Genomic DNA, 20,242 nt, shown 5'->3' on the forward strand with positions numbered 1-20,242 from the left:
CCTCACGTGCACACAGACACACATGCCCCATGCCGTGGACGGTGCAGACGGTAGCTCAACAATTCATGTCTCCCTCCCCGTGCTACTCCAACTGAAACTAAGAAACAAAGCCATACTGAGAGTTCTGAAATGTTACAACATAGAAGGAACTAGACTTAACCAGACCTCACCACGTATAATGGGAATTCATAAATAACTTTAGATAATGGAGTTAAGTTAGCAAAAGCTTTTTAAACTCCACAGATTAAAAATAATGAGATCTTTCTACTGCTCTATGCCATGTCATAAATTTTAGAGTAAGAGGACTTGCTTAGACACAAGTCAAGAAAACATGTTAATGAAGATGCCCCAACACATCCAAAAAAATGAGGCTCTAATGAGTATAATGCAGATTTTCCACACTGGCCATATTTAGCAGAAAAATCTTTCTTCTTTTTGCCCTAGCAGCCTAGCTTAGTGGGGAACTTGTGTTCTCATTTCAGTAAGACAGGCGAGTTTTTGATTACTAGAATATTAGTACAGGCTGCAGGTCTGTATTTGAAAGAGACAAAGGCTATAAAAACAAAAATAGGAATGAAAAGTTTTATTTCTAAAACAAGAACAAATCTGGCCAGTAAAAGTTCTTAAATCTAAGCAAAATACCATGCATGTTTAGTTTTTATGAAATGACTGCTGTTTCACAGGTGTATGAGGCATGCCTCTTGACTAGATAACGAATAGGTTATCTGATAGGTAATTTAACACATAGACCTATCTTTGCCTTAGTTAATGAAGTTAATGAAAACCTAACTGTAATGCTGTCCTCTGTCCTCCCTCCGCTTAATAATCTACTCTAAAAAAATTCTATTTGCTGCTCTTATGGGTTAGCTCAGCTCAAAACTGTGACACTATGTGCCAATGAACCATAGTGGTTTTATTTCACTGTTGGCGACCCACCCCAGCTAGTGGGCACATGGCATGCCCTGGAGGCTCGCTCACTGGGTGCCTGGGTGCCTACTGGGTGCCCTGGGTGCCATGGGCACTGCAGACAGAGGAGTCAGACTTCTCTCGCCCTTCTGTCACTTACAACATGATCGATGGAGATGGGTCTCAAATAGCGCCCATTCACAGTTACTTCCAAACGGGTCCAACTATTAGAATCCCCAGTGCAGCCTGAGTTTCTCGGCCTCAGCCCAAGAAAACCGGCTGAATTCGGGGATCGCTGAAACACGGGCAAGAGAACAGCAGCCAGGGGGCCCGGGTCTGAGAGCCGGTGTTGTAGCCTCAGAACTTCCTCCCACTGGGCCTCACACCCCGCTTTGTCTGCAAGCTGAAGTTTTGGACTAGAAGTCCCGAGGTCCCTTCCACCTCAGAAATGCTAGGTCTGAAGCCCAACAGCGCCAGGGAGGTGCAGGAGCGCAAGGAAGGCTGGAGCTGTGAAAACAGGTGGGTTGACTTCTTAGGAAAGCTGTGTGGACGGACCAGAAAGATTGATGAGAGAAAAACAGCCAACTGTGATGCTACTAAAAGCCGGCCAGGAGATGGTTTTCATGGGCAAAAGGAAAGCTCATACCCGATTTCACATTTCCAGGAGGGAAAACGCAACTCTCTGGCTGGACACAGAGTAGTACACGTTTTATTGCTCTGATGCAACTATCTCTTTTTCCAAGAGGAGAATGTAAGTGTGTTAAGCCACAATTTTTTTTTTTAAATGAACTCAATTAACAATTTACCCTGTTAAAACAAAAATAAATTGGGGCACCTGGGTAGCTCAGTCAAAACGACTGATTCTTGATTTCATCTCGCATCGTGATCTCATGGTTCAGGAGCTTGAGCCCCAAGTCTGACAGAGCCTGCTTGGGCTTCTCTCTCTCTGCCCCTCCCCACCTGCTCTCTCAGAATAATAAATAAACTTTAAAAAAAAAAACAACAACAAAGAAATCCATTGTTCCCTTTGCTCACTCCCCCAGAAAGCTGAGAAACCACAAGCACAGGCCTGACAGCAGGTAGGGGGCCAAGACCCGCTTCCCTAGGCATCCCGGCCAATCCCTGCCCAGTGGTCCACATCCTGAAGAAAGCCCCTTCCCCTCATTTGTAATATGAAGTCCTGTGACTGGAAACGTTTTATCTACGAGGGATCTCCCAACTGTAACATTCTATAACTTAAAAAACTATCTGACCGGCTTCTGACACCACCCAAGTCAGGGGCAGTGCAGTTCTGTAGAACATTATCTGACCTTCATAGGGAGACAAAGAGGTGATACAAATGGGGGGGGGGGGGCTATCTGGAGGTCACATATGTTAAGGTGGTTTCTGTTTTCTTTTTCTTTCTTTAATGGAAAGGCTTGAGTGTCTTTGTTGTGTTAATATCTTTGGTGCAAAACCCCAGGGCAGTGTCCCAGTCAAAGTTCCCCAGGAATGTTCTACCTACAGAAGTTTCTTCCATGGAATATCCCAAAGGACTGGTATGTCTCAGAATGTACTCTGGAAAACATGATTTCTAAGTCTTCCCAGTTTATTTGATCAAAATGGTATCTAAAATGCCTTCTAAGAGTCTGAGAGGCATAAAAATGATATTGACAATGAAATATTGGATTTTACTTCTAACCCACGTATGGCTGTCATATTATCTGCCAGTTCTTTCCCTTGTTTTGGTAAATAAATCCAGTACCGCAATTTTTCCTTTGGGAAGTGCCCATTTCCTTCTGAAATACAATGAATTTGGTTTAAGATTACCTCTCTAAAAAAAAAAAAAAAAAAAAAGATTACCTCTCTAATCACACTTTTTACAGAATAAATTCATAGTGCACTAAAGACCAAGAAGGAAACATTCAAGACCAATCAATTCCTCTACAGCCTTTACAGGCAAGCGCTCGTTTGTGTTCTTGGGCAAGGCAGTCAGATTTCATCTTAGTCGGCGGGTGGGGGAAGAAAGTTTGCAGTGATTTTCCTACCTACTTAAGCAGGAAAACCATGTAAAATACACAGCGAAATACAAACCGTAACAGTTGAATGTTTGAATTTCAGGCAGTGGATTCAGTGATAACAGATTAATCCCTACACTATCACACCTGCATTTACTCAAAAATTAGCCTCAGTAGAATCATCCAAGCGCCACCAAGATTACATTGAGAGCTTGACCTTTCATAATCACTTAAAAATGTCAGTGCTGTTTTCCAACATTCCAGCCTTCTTCCGAAGGTGCCACTTCAGCAACTTCTAACAGCTTTCAAATATTTGGATAAGACCTTTCAAATACTTAGAAATGCTCTGATAGGAAGTAGATACAGTAAACTTTCTCCCACAAATGGGGGAAGCAGGGAAGTAGAACAAGGAAAAATTCTCACAACAGATAATAAATGATTTATAACAGTTTTCTGAAATGCTATTTTGGTTCATGTAATTCAATAATTATAGAGACTATTGTATTTTGATTTTCATGTTGAGTCATTATGTGTTCTTTTTTAATAACAGCTTTGTTGAAATATAACTTACACACAATTCGCCCATCTAAAACATGCAATTCAGTGGTTTTCAGCAGAGTTATGCAACCAGCACCACTATCTAATTTTAGAGCATCTCATTCCCTTAAAAGAAACCTGGTGCCCATTAGCAGTCACCCCTGCCTTTCTCCCCAGCCCTGAGAAACACTCATCTACTTTTTGTCTCCATAGATTTCCCTGTTCTCAACAGGGCGTATAAACACTCTGCCTTCCATCACTCAGTGTAATGTTTTCGAGGTTCATCCATGACATAGCCTGTACTGGGGCTTCCCTCTTTATCGCCAAGGAACATTCCAGTGTATGGATACATCACTGCTGTCCATCCATTCACCATTTGGGACATTTGGGTTGAGTATCTTATTAACTAGCTCCATGTTGCTTTAGTGATTGCAAATATGAACTATACTGTCAGTTTGGCATTCAAAATGGTAAGAATAAAAAATCTTTAGGGGAAAATAGAGATGAAAAAAATGAATTTTTATGTGTGTACTTATTTAAAAGATTTTAAGTAATCTCTACATCCGATGTGGGGCTTGAGACCACAACCCTGAGATCAAGAGTCACATGCTGCGCCGACTGAGCCAGCCCAGCAACTCAGAAAAATGAATTTTTAAAAACTAAAATTCAATTTAAGTTTACTGCTGTAAGTCGTAAATGAAAATATTCTATGTGCTCACAGGAAGACGGTCCAAGCTGCCAAACTAAACTGATGTGAACACAGAAGACACTCTGAATCCTACGCTCCCACACTTACTCTCTGAAGCCAGCAGTATTTCTAGCATCATGAATTCTAGTCGACTCCTTCCCCTTACACATGAGGGAAGACAACTGGGCGTTCACCACCAAGGAGAGGAGGGGAGAACCCAGGCTCTTGTTCAGGGTTCTCCCAAGTAAATCGTGTTCCTGCTCTAACTTTTAGGCAGGCGGCCGAGTCTTCTGTTCAACACTGAACTCCGATGGTGCCGGGCATGCTACAGCTACTTAACACAAACACCTCCAGAGCCCTGTTCACTGCTGCCCAAAGGACGTGACCACATCAGACATGTTGTAGGAAATCTGGTGTCCCTTGGTAATCGTTTAAGAAATACAGCCAGCTGCACCTTATAAGCTACTCCTTGGGTCCTCAGTGCTCCACAAACCTGCACACGCAAAAGACTCACCTGAAGAGCTTGTTGACACAGCTTTCCGGGCCCCGGGCCCAGAGAGTCTGACTCAGTAAGTTGGGATGGAGCCCATAAGTCGACACCGCTCTACCAAACTCACAGGTGAGCCACCCCAGACAGCCACTGCTCTCAGGGCAAGAGGTTACTATCCCGAACATACAAGAAACCACAACACCTTTTGGCCAAAGTAATGCATTTATTGCTGTTACTTATAATCCACTACGTAAAAATATCTTCACTAAATTTTCATTCATTAGAACTAAAAACAGTTACAGACCTATGCTCTCCCATCCCACATACTCCATATCCCAACAGATGGACCCCCTATTTTGGTCATCTCTCTGGATCCTGATCTTTGAGATAAAGATCAAGTCCTTATGAGCAATACTCCAACTCAATAAATAATCCTAACATTAGCTATGACACACAGTGGTCATTTTTCACAAACGCTAGCTAACAAATGACCAAGCTCCGCAAACTTGACCGTTAACTTAGCGAACCTTAATCGGCTTAGCGTAGAAATGCAGATGGATGAATTCAGCCAAGCCCCAAAGGCAAATGGATTTTTTTTAGCTTTTCTCCCTCTATTTCATCAGCCTTTTTTAGGGGATCATGGTAATGACTACTTCTTAAAAGATAACTTTTTTCTACCTAGGATATAAAATGTTTGTTTCAAATGGACATCGCTGCTCCCAGTAACACTGTTTATATAAACAACAAAATTATATAGAAGTAGTTGCCATTGAAAATCCAGTGACCGGGGGCGCCTGGGTGGCTCAGTCGGTTAAGCGTCTGACTTCAGCTCAGGTCACGATCTCTGGGCTGATGGCTCGGAGCCTGGAGCCTGCTTCCAATTCTGTGTCTCCCTCTCTCTCTGGCCCTCCCCCGTTCATGCTCTGTCTCAAAAATAAATAAACGTTAAAAAAAAAAAAAAAAAGAAAAGGAAAATCCAGTGACCATATTTTACATTGTTATAGTTTCTAATAAGCATATGATTAGACGAGCCCGGCTTTTATTGAAGAAAGCCAGTCCAGAAACCACCCTGCTGTCGTATACCATTCTTTTAGGGATAGAGAGGCCAAAAGAAAAACCGGTATGTTGCTATGGGGAGGTATTTACCACAACAGCACAACACTGATGTACAGAGAGAAGACAAGTAAAATAGAAATGTGGTCCTTAAAATACGATTGTGCATCAAATGGAGCCAAGTCCGTAATGACCCGACACCAGCACCACGGTCGGTCAGAGCTGGGGGGGGGGCAGCAGTCCCTCCTGAAATGTTCCCACCACCAGCAGAACCACATGTCACCACATGCCCAAAGCAGGCTGGGCTCAAAGTTTAAAATTCCAGAGATACATGTTTAGTGCTAGCTCTTAACACCAGACCTTCAGAGAAGATGGAAAAAGCAGTATAAATACATTTTACTAATTAAATAACACTAACAGCAAACCTGTAAATCAACGGATAATGACTCAAAATACTGCTATTCCTTTCTTTTGAGCTCCTGTGTATCTTACATTTAAATTATACCCAATCACATCATTTTATATGTTCTTCTCTTTCAAGATTAAAGAAACTGAGTAGCAGTGAACAAATTGGTTGATTGCGGCAGGAACGTTTTCAGATGCCAAAGAGAACCGGTCAACCACCTTTGCAAATGTAGAGGCTGGATTATAACAAAAATGGTCAGGGAATTCAGTAAAAATTCTTCTATGCATCATCGTTTTATCTGCAGCACAACAAACCATTGAAGACAGAAGGGCAGAATAGATATAAAACTCATGTTCTGATAGTTTTCAAATAGTTATACAAAACTAGGACAACATACTGGTCTTTTCCAGTCTTTTATTGCCTCGTAACAGGAACAATAAAATCATCAAATGTTAAGGCGGACCAAGAGTCCATTTTGACAGCTCTAATAACCAATATACAGCACTTCTACAGAGGTCAAAGTGCTGATCCTCGGTTCTCAGTAATTCCTGGAACCTTCCCAGGAACCATGGGCGGGTGGTCCCACTATTCCTGAGAATAGGAAGCACTGAAAGTCACGGAGAAGGACTGGGCGATGCTGCTGATGGCTGTCCTCCCGTCTCATGGTGCCCATCACGGGGCTCCAGATACTCCATTCCTGGTGATGGTAGTCATTTCCCCTGGACAATTCAAGCTTGGCTACATGTGAGCTGATGCTAGCAGTTCATGGGAGCCTGAGAATGTCCCATTGGGAGGGAGTATCTATCAAGAAACCAAATTAACCTGCCACAATCTAGTGCCTCAGGATGGGCCACTATCCTTCCGGATTAAAGCAATCCTGTGCCCTCCCCTCCTATTCCTTCTAGACGGGAGTGTAAAAAAAAGCAGTGGTCGGTTAACATCTGCCCAGGTGCTAATTACTAATGAAAAGTAAGGTCACAATCACAGAGTTCAATGACAAATAGCCAGCTCAACTCCATTATCAACCAAGTAGCTGTAAGTAGAGTTTCTCAGTTCAGGTTAAGCACAGTCCTTAGTATTAGGGAATGGGAGTTTAAATTTTAACCTGGATGGGGTGCCTGGGTGGCTCAGCAGGTTAAGCGTCTGACTTCAGCTCACGTCATGATCTCACGGCTTGAGTTTGAGCCCCACATCAGGTTCTCTGTCAGCGAAGAGCCCATTTCACACCCTCTGTCCCCACCCCCCTCTGCGTGCACGTGTGCGCACACTCTCTAAAAAGTAAACACTTAAAAATATCTTTTTGACCATGGAAATACAGGGGTGGGAAGCAGCCAGGCCCCTGCTTCCTACCCCAAGAGCGTTTTGACACCATGCGGGGGGCACCAACATCATTTTAGCTAAGAATTCGATATCACTTAAGGAATTTTGAGGGTAACTTAATCATAATAAGAGTTAACACTATCTACCCTTTACCTCCTTTCTTAACTTTAGAAACGTCAAATTTTTAATGTGCAGTGGACAATAGGGCAGAGTGTTAAAATGACAGCTGGGTCTTGGGATTTCCAAAGAACTTTCATGTTTCAGGTATCTCTACACGTTACATTTTATACCATATTTTTATGTTACATAAACGCATACATTATAAGTGGAACAACAAAAGTAGTGACAAGGTAAAACTATCTTGTAGGGAGATTCTAAACGGGTACCGCTTGGTGAGAGGTGAAAAGTTATCCTTGTCCAACTACTTTCTTTGAAAGGCTGAGGAAACTGAGGCCCAGAAAAGTGTATGCAACTTCCTCAACTTCTGATAATCAGCTACTAAAAATACTTACTTGTATCTATGGGGCTTCTAAATGTTATTGCTAAAGTTGTATCTTTCAATAACTCAAACGTTTTCAATTCTGAAAAGTTCGTATTTCCAAATTCCAGGATAAAATTATGTAAAATTATAGATATACAAAAAGGAAGAGCCCAGATCGACCATTGCATAATTTTAAGAGCACGTAATGAAACCCCAAGTCTTTCTAAATGGCTCCTTTTGCTTCTGAAAATAAGCCACTTCCTGCCCCCAGACCCACTTCCTGTCAAGCAGAGCTGCAATACAAAAAGCAGACAAACCAGTCTTGTTTGTACTCATTATAACCAGAGAAAATCACAACCTTAGAGCTAGAAGGGAACTTTCTGAGCAGCCCCACTAAAAAGAAGGTCAGTTCCCACTACTTGAAAACTGAGCTGGGAACATTTCGTGCTCCCCTCTGTTCATGGGCTCAGGCACCGCTTCTAGAAGGAGGAAACAGAGGCAGGAAGACACTGCTTTCCAGACATGTAACAAAATGAAAGGATCGTCCCTCTCACCCAAGTTCCAATGACCTGTGCTGCAGAGGAATACTGGTGGACATTTTCTTATCAGCTTGAGGGCACATAAAACTCATTTTCCCAATGCCTACTAGCTGTGCGTTTTAAATTTATTTTTGAGACAGAGAGAGACAGAGCATGAACAGGGGAGGGGCAGAGAGAGAGGGAGACACAGAATTTGAAACAGGCTCCAGGCTCTGAGCTGTCAGCACAGAGCCCGACGCGGGGCTCAAACTCACGGACCGCGAGATCATGACCTGAGCCGACTGAGCCACCCAGGCGCCCATAGCTGTGCGTTTTAAAGAACCTTTTTTTGTGAGAGTCTGTAAGTAGGAATGACATACACTGTGTGTGTAGATTTAATATGGGCACTAAACTAGCTACAATGCTTGGACACCTGACCTAGGAAAGGGGAGGCAATGATCAAAGAATGTCACGTTCCACAAAAGAAACTCTTTCCAGAAACACAGATGCTGTCTACATCCTTTTCTCCCCACTCAAAGGTCACTTTCTCTTTACCTAATAAGCTTGTGAAGTCTTGATTCTGTAACACGTGATTTCAGTTTTGCTAGATGTGTCATACATACTTCAGCATCAATTTAGTCCACTGAAAAGGGAGGTTAATTATATCCACAAACTGAGGATCCCATAAAAGAAGAGAAGGGCCAGGGCCAGGATGGCCACCAGTTGCTGCAATGATTTTTAATTCTAGGCTCATAAAATACAGGAAATTAAAGGCCTATAGATTAAACTTCACTACCCACCTGGAATGTTTTCTCTGTAAAGTTACAAGTCTCTGAAGGGTTTCTCCTATCTAATCTACTGGGGAGGGGGTGTGATGTGGGGGGGAAGCCTATGAAAAAATAGAAATGTCCAAGCAGAATTCTTTTCACTAACCTGTTGTTTTAGGCAAGGACATAAAAGACAAATTGTACTTAAATCTTGTGCCATTTCTTTGACAGATCTTTGCCCCTGCTTAAGATCCCATGTGCAGTAGGGGTGTCTGGATGGCTCAGTCGGTTAAGCATGCAACTCTTGATCTTGAGTTTGTGAGTTCAAGCCCCATGCTGGGTGTAAAGAGTATTTCAAAAATAAAAAGTGTTAAAGCCACATATGCCATAATATTTTGGGGTACAGAACATTTCCCTTGTAAGAAGCTTAGGCAAAATACATTTGAACTTGACCAAGAAGCCCTTACTTTTGACATCTTCAAAAACAGAGAACAAGACCCCATTAGCTTTTTTAAAACTCCATATGAAATCAGTAACCTTACAAAATTTGCCTGCATAAGCACATTTCAACCAAACTTACTTTAAACGGCCCAGTGTTTCTGAAATTACACTAAGTGTCGGGGAAAAACAAAAACAAAAGCCTTCAATTTATACTTGGTCACAATCTGGTCTGTCAGGTCCAGGATGGATTACGTCTATGCACATTAACTAGTGGAGGGGAAGGGGGCGGGGGAAGTCTGTGCTGCTTCGTCCGGCCCCTACCCCTACCCATGGTCCCAGTGCTCCAAAACCCTGCCCCGGAATGCCCCACGCTTTACGCTCACTTCCAATTTTCAGCTGCGCAAATGCTGCCATTGAGACAATGACCTATTTCCAGCCAGGGCTCAGAACACAGCACAACCCACCCCCACCCCCACCCCCAAGATTGTGGGAATACAGAGTAACTGGAACTAGCTGGGAACAAACACTTCTGTGTGTTTTCAAATCAACTGCAATGTTGACTGGAGGTCCCCCTTGAATAAAATATGTATGTGGGAGGTTAGAGGGTCCAGATGGGGTTAGGTCAGTCACTCATCTGATCAGAACACCCAAGGTCTCCCAAGAAACCGCATCCACTCGGGGGTCTGTAGAGAGCCGCTCAGCAGGACCCGCCTGGGACTCCAGATCCCAGGGCAGAGACATCCCTTCCTGCTTGCCCTCCAACCACTCCAGCGTTTGGCGGTTTGTAAAAGTGACAGCATCTTTCCCTTTCACCCCTATGTGCTTTTAAAAACCAAACTTTACTTTGGAAAATCTGAAACATTCACAAAAATAGAACAGTACAAGGACTCCCCCCTCCCCTCATGTACTGTCTGTCACCCAGCTGGATGCCATTAACTTTCTAACATTCTCGATTCAAATATTCTTCCAGTTTAAGATAAAAAAAATTTTTTTTTGCTGGCATTTTTTAGGCTGCCACAGGATCATTTCAATCGTAAAAGCTTCAGTACGTAGCTCTAAAGGACTCTGAGTACATACATGTGTGTATATGTGTTACCCACCAGACCACTATCACTTCCAACATAATTCAAAACTATTCCTTAATATTTAAAATTCAGTTAATATTCAATTATCCATTGTCTCAAAAACTTTTTACAGTTGAATTCCTCGAATTGTGTCATGCACTCTGCAGCCTTGTCATCATACTGTATTTCCAAGCTGCCCTGTTTGGTCAGTTTCTTAACAAACATCCAGTTTTCCCCACCCTATCTCCCCATCTAAGTCCCACTTATGTAAGCAGATACTTGAAAAGAAGAAGCAACATCCGTAATTATTTAACCAAGGCAATGAAACACCTTAACAAGAACACTACACTAATATACATAACGTATTTTCATAAAGAGGTGGTTCCAAAATAATATTTATGTTCTAAGCTTTTACCAAGTGATCTGCAGTTCAATTTTCTCTTTAAAAACATAATAACCATGGCTGGCTCTCCCTCTAAGACATATCTTACAAGAAACCTATGGATACAGTAATGGTGCAAAAGTCCAAATATTATTCAAAAAGAATTAATTTTCCCTGAACCTCAATGCCTGAGAAATGATGGAAGAATCTACAGGGGCATGGCAAATGATGACATGCTTATCATCAAACCTACTTGAAAACAAGTTCTTAGAGAAGTATCTTGGCTCACTGCCCAATGCAAGAGTGATTTACCAAACAACAACAAAACAGACAAAAACAAACCACACTCTGCCCAGTCGTTTTAACTGGTCACCCAACAAAGAGTCAGTGAGAGAAGAAAAGCACCTCTGCCTCTCGGCAAAGCCTGGATGAAAACCAACAGCAGTGCTATCACTCCCTGACTTTATGTTAGAGGTTTGGAAGCAGGGATTTTCTTAATATTTTTGAGAGCGCACACCAGAGGGGGTGGGGCAAAGAAGGGGCAGAGGATTCAAATCGGGCTCTGCTGACAGCACAGAACCCAACGTGGGGCTTGAATCCAGGCAACCATGAGATCATGACCTGAGCCAAAGTCAGAGGCTTCAACGACCGAGCCACCCAGGCGCCCCTGGAAGCAGGGATTTTCCCCTTTTTGTTCATCAGTGTATCCCTAGGAGCTAAGAACCTGGCACATAGTAGGTGCTCTACTTGTTAATGAACAAGTAGAGGTTACAGAAGGGGGGAGGGGGGTGATGTTCATTGTAGCAAAAGGAAAATATATTGCATTATTAGGCTAAGTCAGAAAAAGAATGCCCATCATGAGTTACAAAAGCTTTTAATCAGATTAGAATTTAGTAGTTAAAGTAGAGTTCCTCTGCCATTTACTCTGTTCTCTATGGTGAGAAGAGATGGTGCCCGGGTGCCAGGCACGAGGCCAGAAGCTTCCGGTGCTAGGCTCTCCGGTCCTGCCTCATCAGAACCTAGGAGGTAGGTCCCTGGATCATGTCTCACAGGTGAGGGGGCAGGGCACAGGGAGGTTGACAAGCTCACTGCAGAACACCCTGTCAGAGGCAGGCATGTTTATCTAGTTGGTCAGCCAATAAAGTAGGAATTTAAAGTTTGTTCTTGAAGCAGGTAACAATGCCTTTTCTTTTTTTTAAGCCACTTTGCATCTTGCTTCGTGGCCAGGAAAGAAAAAACACAAAAAATAAAAAACACCCCCCACTCCAAGTATCTAACATTGTTATAGATAGAACTAAGTTCTATTAAGTAAAATAAAGTGGGCTAAAGGGTGGACAGTGAGAAGGTTCTATTTTAGAGTGGTCTAAATTAGGGATTGAATTAGAAAACCATCTATAGTCAGAAATTCACATAGGCGATAGTAATTTCAAAAGTTAATTTCAAACTGTCAGTGATAAAAAAAGCAACTCATTTATAGAATATTCTGCTTTCGACTCAAATATCAGATACAAATTGTGTTCTTTTAGTATATGCCAGAAATCTGTCATTATACAATGGCTTAGCAAGTGTGACATAAGATACTAGCACTTTCTCCACAGAACAAAAGACCTGTTGGGGGACCAGCCTTGTTTAAAGTATTACCTCAACACCAACCATGCCTGCTTCTAGGCGATGACAGCTTTCCCAATACCTGTCCAGGCACAGAGCCTGTGATACACCTAATACTGGCTAAGAAAACAGATTACTTGCTCTTTGAGAAGAAATTTTTAAAAACTGGAATAATTGGTGTGGGTCTGCTTCAAAATATTAGCTTAGTCATAAAATACATACAAGGATAACATATTGAACAGTAATTTTTATCCTAAAGCAGGGGTTGGTGAAATCCTCCGTGAAGGGTCAGATAAGTATTTTACGCTTTGCGGGCCATTTTGGTATCTGGTGCAGATTTGCTGTTCTTTTGTTGTAAATAACCCTTTAAAAATGTAAAAACCATTCCTAGCTGGTATCCCCTACCAAAACCGGCACAGCCAGATTTGGCCTTGGCCTACTATTCCACCTAAAGTAAAAGCGATTATTTGTGACGATATCTGACACGATGATTTTGATACAGAAAGCTTAAAACTGGCTTTCAGGCAAAAATAGAAAAAAAAATAGGACGTGGAAAGTGTCTTCATAGTTAACAAAAAGGTAAGCAAAATCTACTATACTTGGCTATTATAGTTTGATCCTCCTCGGTGGTATTTGTTCCTTTCTGCTGACAGTCAAAGTTGGGTCAGGATCAGGAAATTTTCATTCTGCTTTTAAGGTTTTCTCAAATACATTAGATGAAAAAGGTAATTACTATGTTAATGCAGCCTTCCCCATTCTTTGAACCGTATTACCGTTTACCTATCGGTATTAAAAACAGCTTAGAGGGGCGCCTGGGTGGCTCAGTCGGTTGAGCGTCCGACTTCGCTCAGGTCACGATCTCACGGTCCGTGAGTTTGAGCCCCGCATCAGGCTCTGTGCTGACAGCTCAGAGCCTGGAGCCTGCTTCAGATTCTGTGTCTCCCTCTCTCTCTGGCCCTCCCCCCATTCATGCTCTGTCTCACTCTGTCTCAAAAATAAATAAATGTTAAAAAAAGAAAATTTAAAAAAAAAAAAAAAAAAAAAAAAACAGCTTAGAGAATGAAAAGTGACTCACAATCAAAGGAAAATAGAACTGACCAGTGCTGCTGCCTTAAATTCACTTCTGCTCCTGTGTACTGGTGAGCTCCTAGGCATCCCTCAACACCCACCCCAAGCATCTGACCAGCTGAGAGGCTTTCCCTAGCTCTCCAGGGCACACTTCCTCTTCTTCTGTAGGTATCTCTATTATCATACTTACTACGCTGCACTATAATTCTCTGCTTACATATGGGACTCCCCCATTAGACTGAGAATCCCTTAAAGGCAACAATCTAGCTTATTTCTTTTCATAGTTCTAGCACTCAGAATGTAATGGCATACAACAGGCCTTCAATGGGGTAAGGAAGGAGCCCATATGACCTCCCAGGGAATTTGCACAACTACAAGAGGATGAGAAAGAATGTTCCCTTTTACTACACAACCCAAACACTTCACATCGCTGTTTTTCTTAGAAGGCCTAGTGACAGACTTTACCTGGTTAATAGCAACTTGGAAACTAAAACCCTTAGTTTTAGCTCCCTGTTACACTGAAAAGTTAGTAAAGCTCGTTTCCAGGAAAAAATGTACACAAGAAATAGCACCTGGAGATAAAATTATTTGGATTTCATAGAAGCTTTGTTTATGTAACGTTTTCATGTAAAAACTTCACTTCCATTTTACAGAGGACAAAATTGAGGTTCCTAGAAGCTTGCCAAAATACAAATAAAATACCAAATTAATTATGAAACTATTCTTTATATGGCTGTGTATTTTTACTTGGAAAAAATATGTATATTAGCTATACTAAGCATTTTTAGCCATAACACTCCAACTCACATTATAGCATAGTTGTCTTAAAAAACAAAACAACAGGGGCGCCTGGGTGGCTCAGTCGGTTGAGCGTCCGACTTCAGCTCAGGTCATGATCTCACGGTCTGTGAGTTCAAGCCCTGCGTCGGGTTCTGTGCCGACAGCTCAGAGCCTGGAGCCTGTTTCGGATTCTGTCTCTCCCTCTCTCTAACCCTTCCCCATTCATGCTCTGTCTCTGTCTCAAAAAAATAAATAAAGGTTAAAATTTTTAAAAAACAAAAAAAAAAAACAAAAACAAAACAACAAAAAAACATTTATAGAAGTCTATGGGCGCCTGGGTGGTTCAGTCGGCTGAGCCTCTGACTTCAGCTCAGGTCATGATCTAGAGGTTTGTTGAGTTCAAACCCTGCATAGGGCTCTGAGCTGCTTAGGATTCTCTCTCTCTCCCGCTCTCTGCCCCTCCCCCACTTGTGCTCCCTCTCACTCTCAAAATAAGTAAACTTTAAAAAGACATCTAGAATAAGATCTTCCTTATGTCCACAGGCACGGATGGTAAGTCTCTTAGAAGGAAAATAATGCAACCTTCCGGTCTCTTCAATAAATATTCACATGTAATTAGCAGTGGCAACCAAACATTTAGTGCTTAAACTAAAAACTAACTGGAGTAGCTGGGGAATCCCAAATGCAGTTACTACTGAAATGAAATAAAATATAATGCATAAAATATGCATTCAGTGATTCTGAAAGCAGACTGAATTTTATTGCTTAAGACTGCAGGTAAAACATCTAAATACTTTAAGAAAGCAGGCATATATTGAATCATCCTAAGAATCTTCAAATTATCAAAGACACTTAAACAGAAGTTTAAGTACAATAAAGAAATTATGGTAATTCAGTAAGAACAGTAATGTTTTCCTTACCCAACCTGTAAGTATTTGTAAGTCTATGAAATTTTTGTTAGAAATCACATTACTACTTAGAATAGTAACTAAGGAGGGGCACCTGGGTGGCTTAGTCGGTTGAGCATCCAACTTCGGCTCAGGTGGTGAGTTTGAGCCGCACCATCGGACTCTGTGCTGACAGCTCGGAGCCCGGAGCCTAGTGCCTGCTTCAGATTCTGTGTCTCCCTCGCTCTCTGCCCCTCCCCTGCTTGCACTACCTGTCTGTCTCTCTCTCAAAAATAAATAAAACATTAAAAAAAAAAACCAAAAAAACCAGTAACTAAGTGAGGCCAGTGCGGAAGGCCTGAAGAGCAAAGAGGAACGTAAGAATGGGATCTCTTTCTTCCCTGCCATTTAATGGAAAACGGCTGGCTTTTCTTCCCCTTTAAAAACAAAGACAGCCAAAATTTGAGACCACACACCAGTGGCGGCCAAATTAAGCTCCACAACCAAACCCCCACAGAGAGAAGTTCAAATCAGAGAGATTCAATTGGACATCTTAGCTAGTCTTTCTGGAGTTTGATAACCATCCAGCTATCTCCTTTATCCCCACCCCAGCCGCATTCCAAATACCAATGATGGCACCCAAGGCATTTAAGCTGGAACTTTAAGAAGGTGGTTGTGTATCCACTCCTACACAGATGTTCCCTACAAGAACATCTGCCTGAATGGGTGCTCTGGAATCACACTGGATTTTGCCGCGCCCCCCCCCCCCCCAAACACACCACAGGCTCTGGTCTCTGCTCACACACAACCACCAGTATCAAGAGGGCCTCACCGCACTGGTGGGGTTCCAAAGGGGTAACTATGTAAAAACTGTCCCTTTCTTATGAAATCAGCAATTCCCCAAATCTGGGGGCACTTCAGAACCATCTGGAGAGCTTACTAGAAAAAGCACATCCTACCTAGCACTAGAGACGGGGATTCAGTAGAACTGTGAGAGACTCCAGAATCTTCAGATCTCCAGATAATTACCTATACTAAAGTCGGAGAACACGGCACTAAATTAATCCTCACCTTTATGTGTAATGTGTACACGCACTCAGAAGAAAAATTAGAAGCCGGTGGATTACTTTTACTTTACGTGGACTTAAAAACCTGTAGCTTGAGAAAAACACTGACATCTATATTGTATTTCAGGAGGTAGCGGTTATAATAATGAGAGAAGTCAAAGGGACTCCTTTCATCATTTACAGTCACGAATTTATTAGCAAGTACAAACCAAACTCAACCCTCCCTCCCACACCCAGTCCTTTTCCAGGTTCCTTATCTCAGTGAATGGCACTACCATCCGTCCAGTTATGCAAGCCAGGAGCCAGAAGTCAGCCTTCCACCCGCCCTCTGCCCCTGCACATCCAATCCATCACTAAGTCCTATCACGTATACCTCCCAAAGAGCTCCCTAACACCCACCTCTCTCCACTTGCATCACACTGCCTTGGTCGATCCTATTACCACCCCTCACCTGGGCTGTTCCAATAGTCTACAGTCTCCACCTCTCACCTCCTACTGATTCTCATGTTGCAGGTGCAGTGACCTTTCAGAAGCCAATCTGATCAGGTCACTTCCTTCCAATCAACACCCAACAGTGCTTCCCCCTGAGTTAAGCCCTGAAAATGCCCTCTTAAGACCTACTAGGCTAGGCACAGCTGGCCTGTTTTTCTCCCTAGCTATACTCGTCCATATTTGGAACGCTGAACTCATCCTACCCCTCCCCCTTTTCTACCACAGGACCTTTGCACAAGTGGGTTCCCTCTGCCTGGTACACTCCTTGCCTCCCTTTTTCACCTAGTGAATGGCCCTGCATTCTTTACATTGCTCAGAATAGTCATTGCCTCTTGGGAGTGCCTTCCTGTCCTGCCCGATTAACTCTCCCCCCCCAACCACCACATGCATGCCATGGTACACAATCAAGTTATTCTAGGATTGTTGTCTGTTCCCCTCAACAGACTGTAAATCCATGATGACAAAAACTATTTCTGTGCCTGCTCATCTTGGTAACCTCAACATCTACCATAGTAACGCATAAATGACTGAACTAATGGATGAATGTACAAATAGACTCATTGTGCCTTACAGTGTGATGATGACAAATGACTAATCCTAGCCAGCACTTCTCACCACCACATGGGAAAATCTTAGCTAATTCACCATCTGCCCATTTTGAAGACGGAGGGATACACAAAACATATCCCATGTGTGCTTCTCAATTGATGGAGGGGATGGAAAATGTATCAGTGTATATTCAGTAAATCCCGTGCCTGTTGAAATATTTAGTGGACATTAATTGTCTCGCGCAACAATATGAATTAAGGACGCTGGCAGTCCCATTTTATAGACAATGAACCTGCAGAAACAAGCTAAGAAACAAGGACTTATTCCAAACTGGGTATCTACCCAAGGGGAAAAAATATATTCCCAGAGAGACAAGGCAATTTGAGAAATTATCTTCAAATTTTGGCAAAAGGCGGAATCTTGAACGTGTTTTCACAGTTTTCCTACTGAAGAGAATATTTGCTTTTATATCAGAAACTTCCAGATCAAAACTTTAGAAAGGAACATTTATGGCATCTGCCAGTACCACTTAAGGCAGCTCACGGCTAAACTCAGAAAACAGATTCTGAGAGCTTAGCCTTGAATGCAACACCTTTTTCATTCCTAAGCTTGACTGCTGTGGTTTTCCTTCCTACCGCCCTATGCCTCCTTCCTATCATGATGAAGAGAGCAACTGTGGTGGTAAGAAGTAAGGAGGAAGGATACCACAGGTCACCCTTGGCTGAACCACAGGCACAAAGACTGCTTCCTGAGACCGCTCCCTAGGCACAACCCCCCCCCCACCCCCCCGCGGCTCTCTCCAAACAAGAAGGACCCACAAGGCCAAACATATCAGCTGAGCAGAGGGCGTACGTACTGCCTTCTAGGCCTCAGATCATTCTCCCTGGAAGTCTGTCTACAAGTCACACAAGAGTAGAGCCCCAAAGCAGTTGTGGGAAAAGTAAAACCAGACAACAGCTCTCCTTCTGAGTGCCCAGGCCGATCAAATCCTACCCACAGGCCTTGAGCAAGACTCAGCTGAAGGGTTCTCAATGAAGTCCACCCATTTCCCCATCGGATGATTTTCCTCTTAATTGTGTTACACTTGACTTAAGCCTGTTTCCCTCTTTGGTGGCACTCAGAGTGACCCAGCTTCTATTTTAGCATTTGCATGTGTCTGGGCTCAGGTCCCAGACTATAAGCTCCCCGAAGACAAGCTGCCTCACCCACCCACACTTTGCACACGCAGCTTGCGGGACAGATGCTTGCCAGAGAGAACACTCAATCTTTCTAGCAAGTAGTGATTCGAGAAGCAGTATTAAGAGGGAAAGCGGCAAATACATATTTCATTTACACCGTTTTTGTAAAGTTGTCTACTCACAGTTTAGATATCAATCAAAAATACTGAATTCAAAGGATCAGGTAGAAGCCTCAAACCCCAAATATTCAGATGTTTCTATATTCACACATACAATTAAAATATGCCTGCCATAAGAAATACAAAGAGCCTTCAAAAGGAAGGAAATTCTAATACACACTACCACATGGATGAACCCTGAGGTCATTAAACTAAAATGAGCCAGTCTCAAGTAGACACATACTGTGTGATTCCACTTATATTAGAGACCCAGAGCAGTCGAAGTCATAGAGAAAGGAAGTAAAGGGTGGGTGCCAGGGGCTGGAGGAGGCGCTGGGGAGTTAGTGTTGAATGGGTACAGTGTTTCAGTTTCGAAAGATGTAAAAGTTCTACAGATGGATGAATGTACTTAATGCCGCTGAAAAAAATGGTTAAGACAGCAAATTGCATATTATGTATTATTTTACTGCAACAACAAAAAAAACAGAATAAAAGAAATTACGGCTCACTTTGAGAAATGAGAAAGAAAAGCAGGAACAGGAAACTGGTTCACTGACTTTTTTCAGAGTGAGATCTTCAAAGCTGAACTCTGCATCTTTTCTTTTAGTGAAATAAAGAAAACCATACCTACAGTAATATCTTGACCACAGCTCTGCAAAAGGCTGCATGGGGGCTGTGCCCCAAGTAAGGTTGTGTTTTTAGGTCAGTTTTATATCACAGGCATTGTAAGGTCTGGATGTTATGTGCAAGTGGAAATGAAAAGAATTTTGTGGGGCCCCTGAGTGGCTCACTCGGTTGAGCCTGACTCTTGATTTTGGCTCAGGCCATGATCCCAGATCGTGGGATGGAACCTGCTTCAGCTCTGCAATGAGCCTGGAGCCTGCTTGAGATTCTCTCTCTCCCCCACCCCCCACCCATCCCACCACTTGTGCTCTCTAAAAGAAATTTTTTTAAATAGAAAAAAATAAATTTGTGTAGGAAAAAAAATTTCTACATCACGAATGAATCATTTTAATCATGTAATTCAGGCAAAACTATATTGACTTCTTCTCTGATAGCATATTAACATGGTTATTTAACCTAACAGTACAGACTTTATTAATAAAGAGCTCCTTTTATTAAGAATCTACGACTTCATGGTAGAAAAAGCACATAAACATCGACTACAGAACCAAATTGTTTGAAAAACTAGAAAAATCCCACATGTATCTTTTACTGCAATTTTTCATGAATCCAGAAATTTTCTTCATCATGATTTAAAACCATTAAAAAAAAAAAGTTAAAGCCTCTCTGCAGCATCTGGTCACCGTTCACCTGTGTTAAAGCAGGTAAATCTATACAACTTTCCAAGAAACGCCGGTCACAAAGCACCTGCCTTGTTTGCTCCCACAACTTCAGTGAAAGT

At 42.4% G+C, this 20,242-nt stretch overlaps 1 protein-coding gene across 1 annotated transcript in view; it reads right to left on the reverse strand.

Annotated features, from left to right (window-relative positions):
- The window catches only part of EZR (ezrin), a 51,718-nt gene that overhangs the window by 29,637 nt on the left and 1,839 nt on the right, over positions 1-20,242 (reverse strand). The gene's annotated exons all lie outside the window — the stretch shown is intronic.

Source organism: Puma concolor, chromosome B2 (genome assembly GCF_028749965.1).
Source record: "Puma concolor isolate L17-30 chromosome B2, mPumCon1.1.hap2, whole genome shotgun sequence".
NCBI classification, from domain to species: Eukaryota; Metazoa; Chordata; class Mammalia; order Carnivora; family Felidae; genus Puma; species Puma concolor.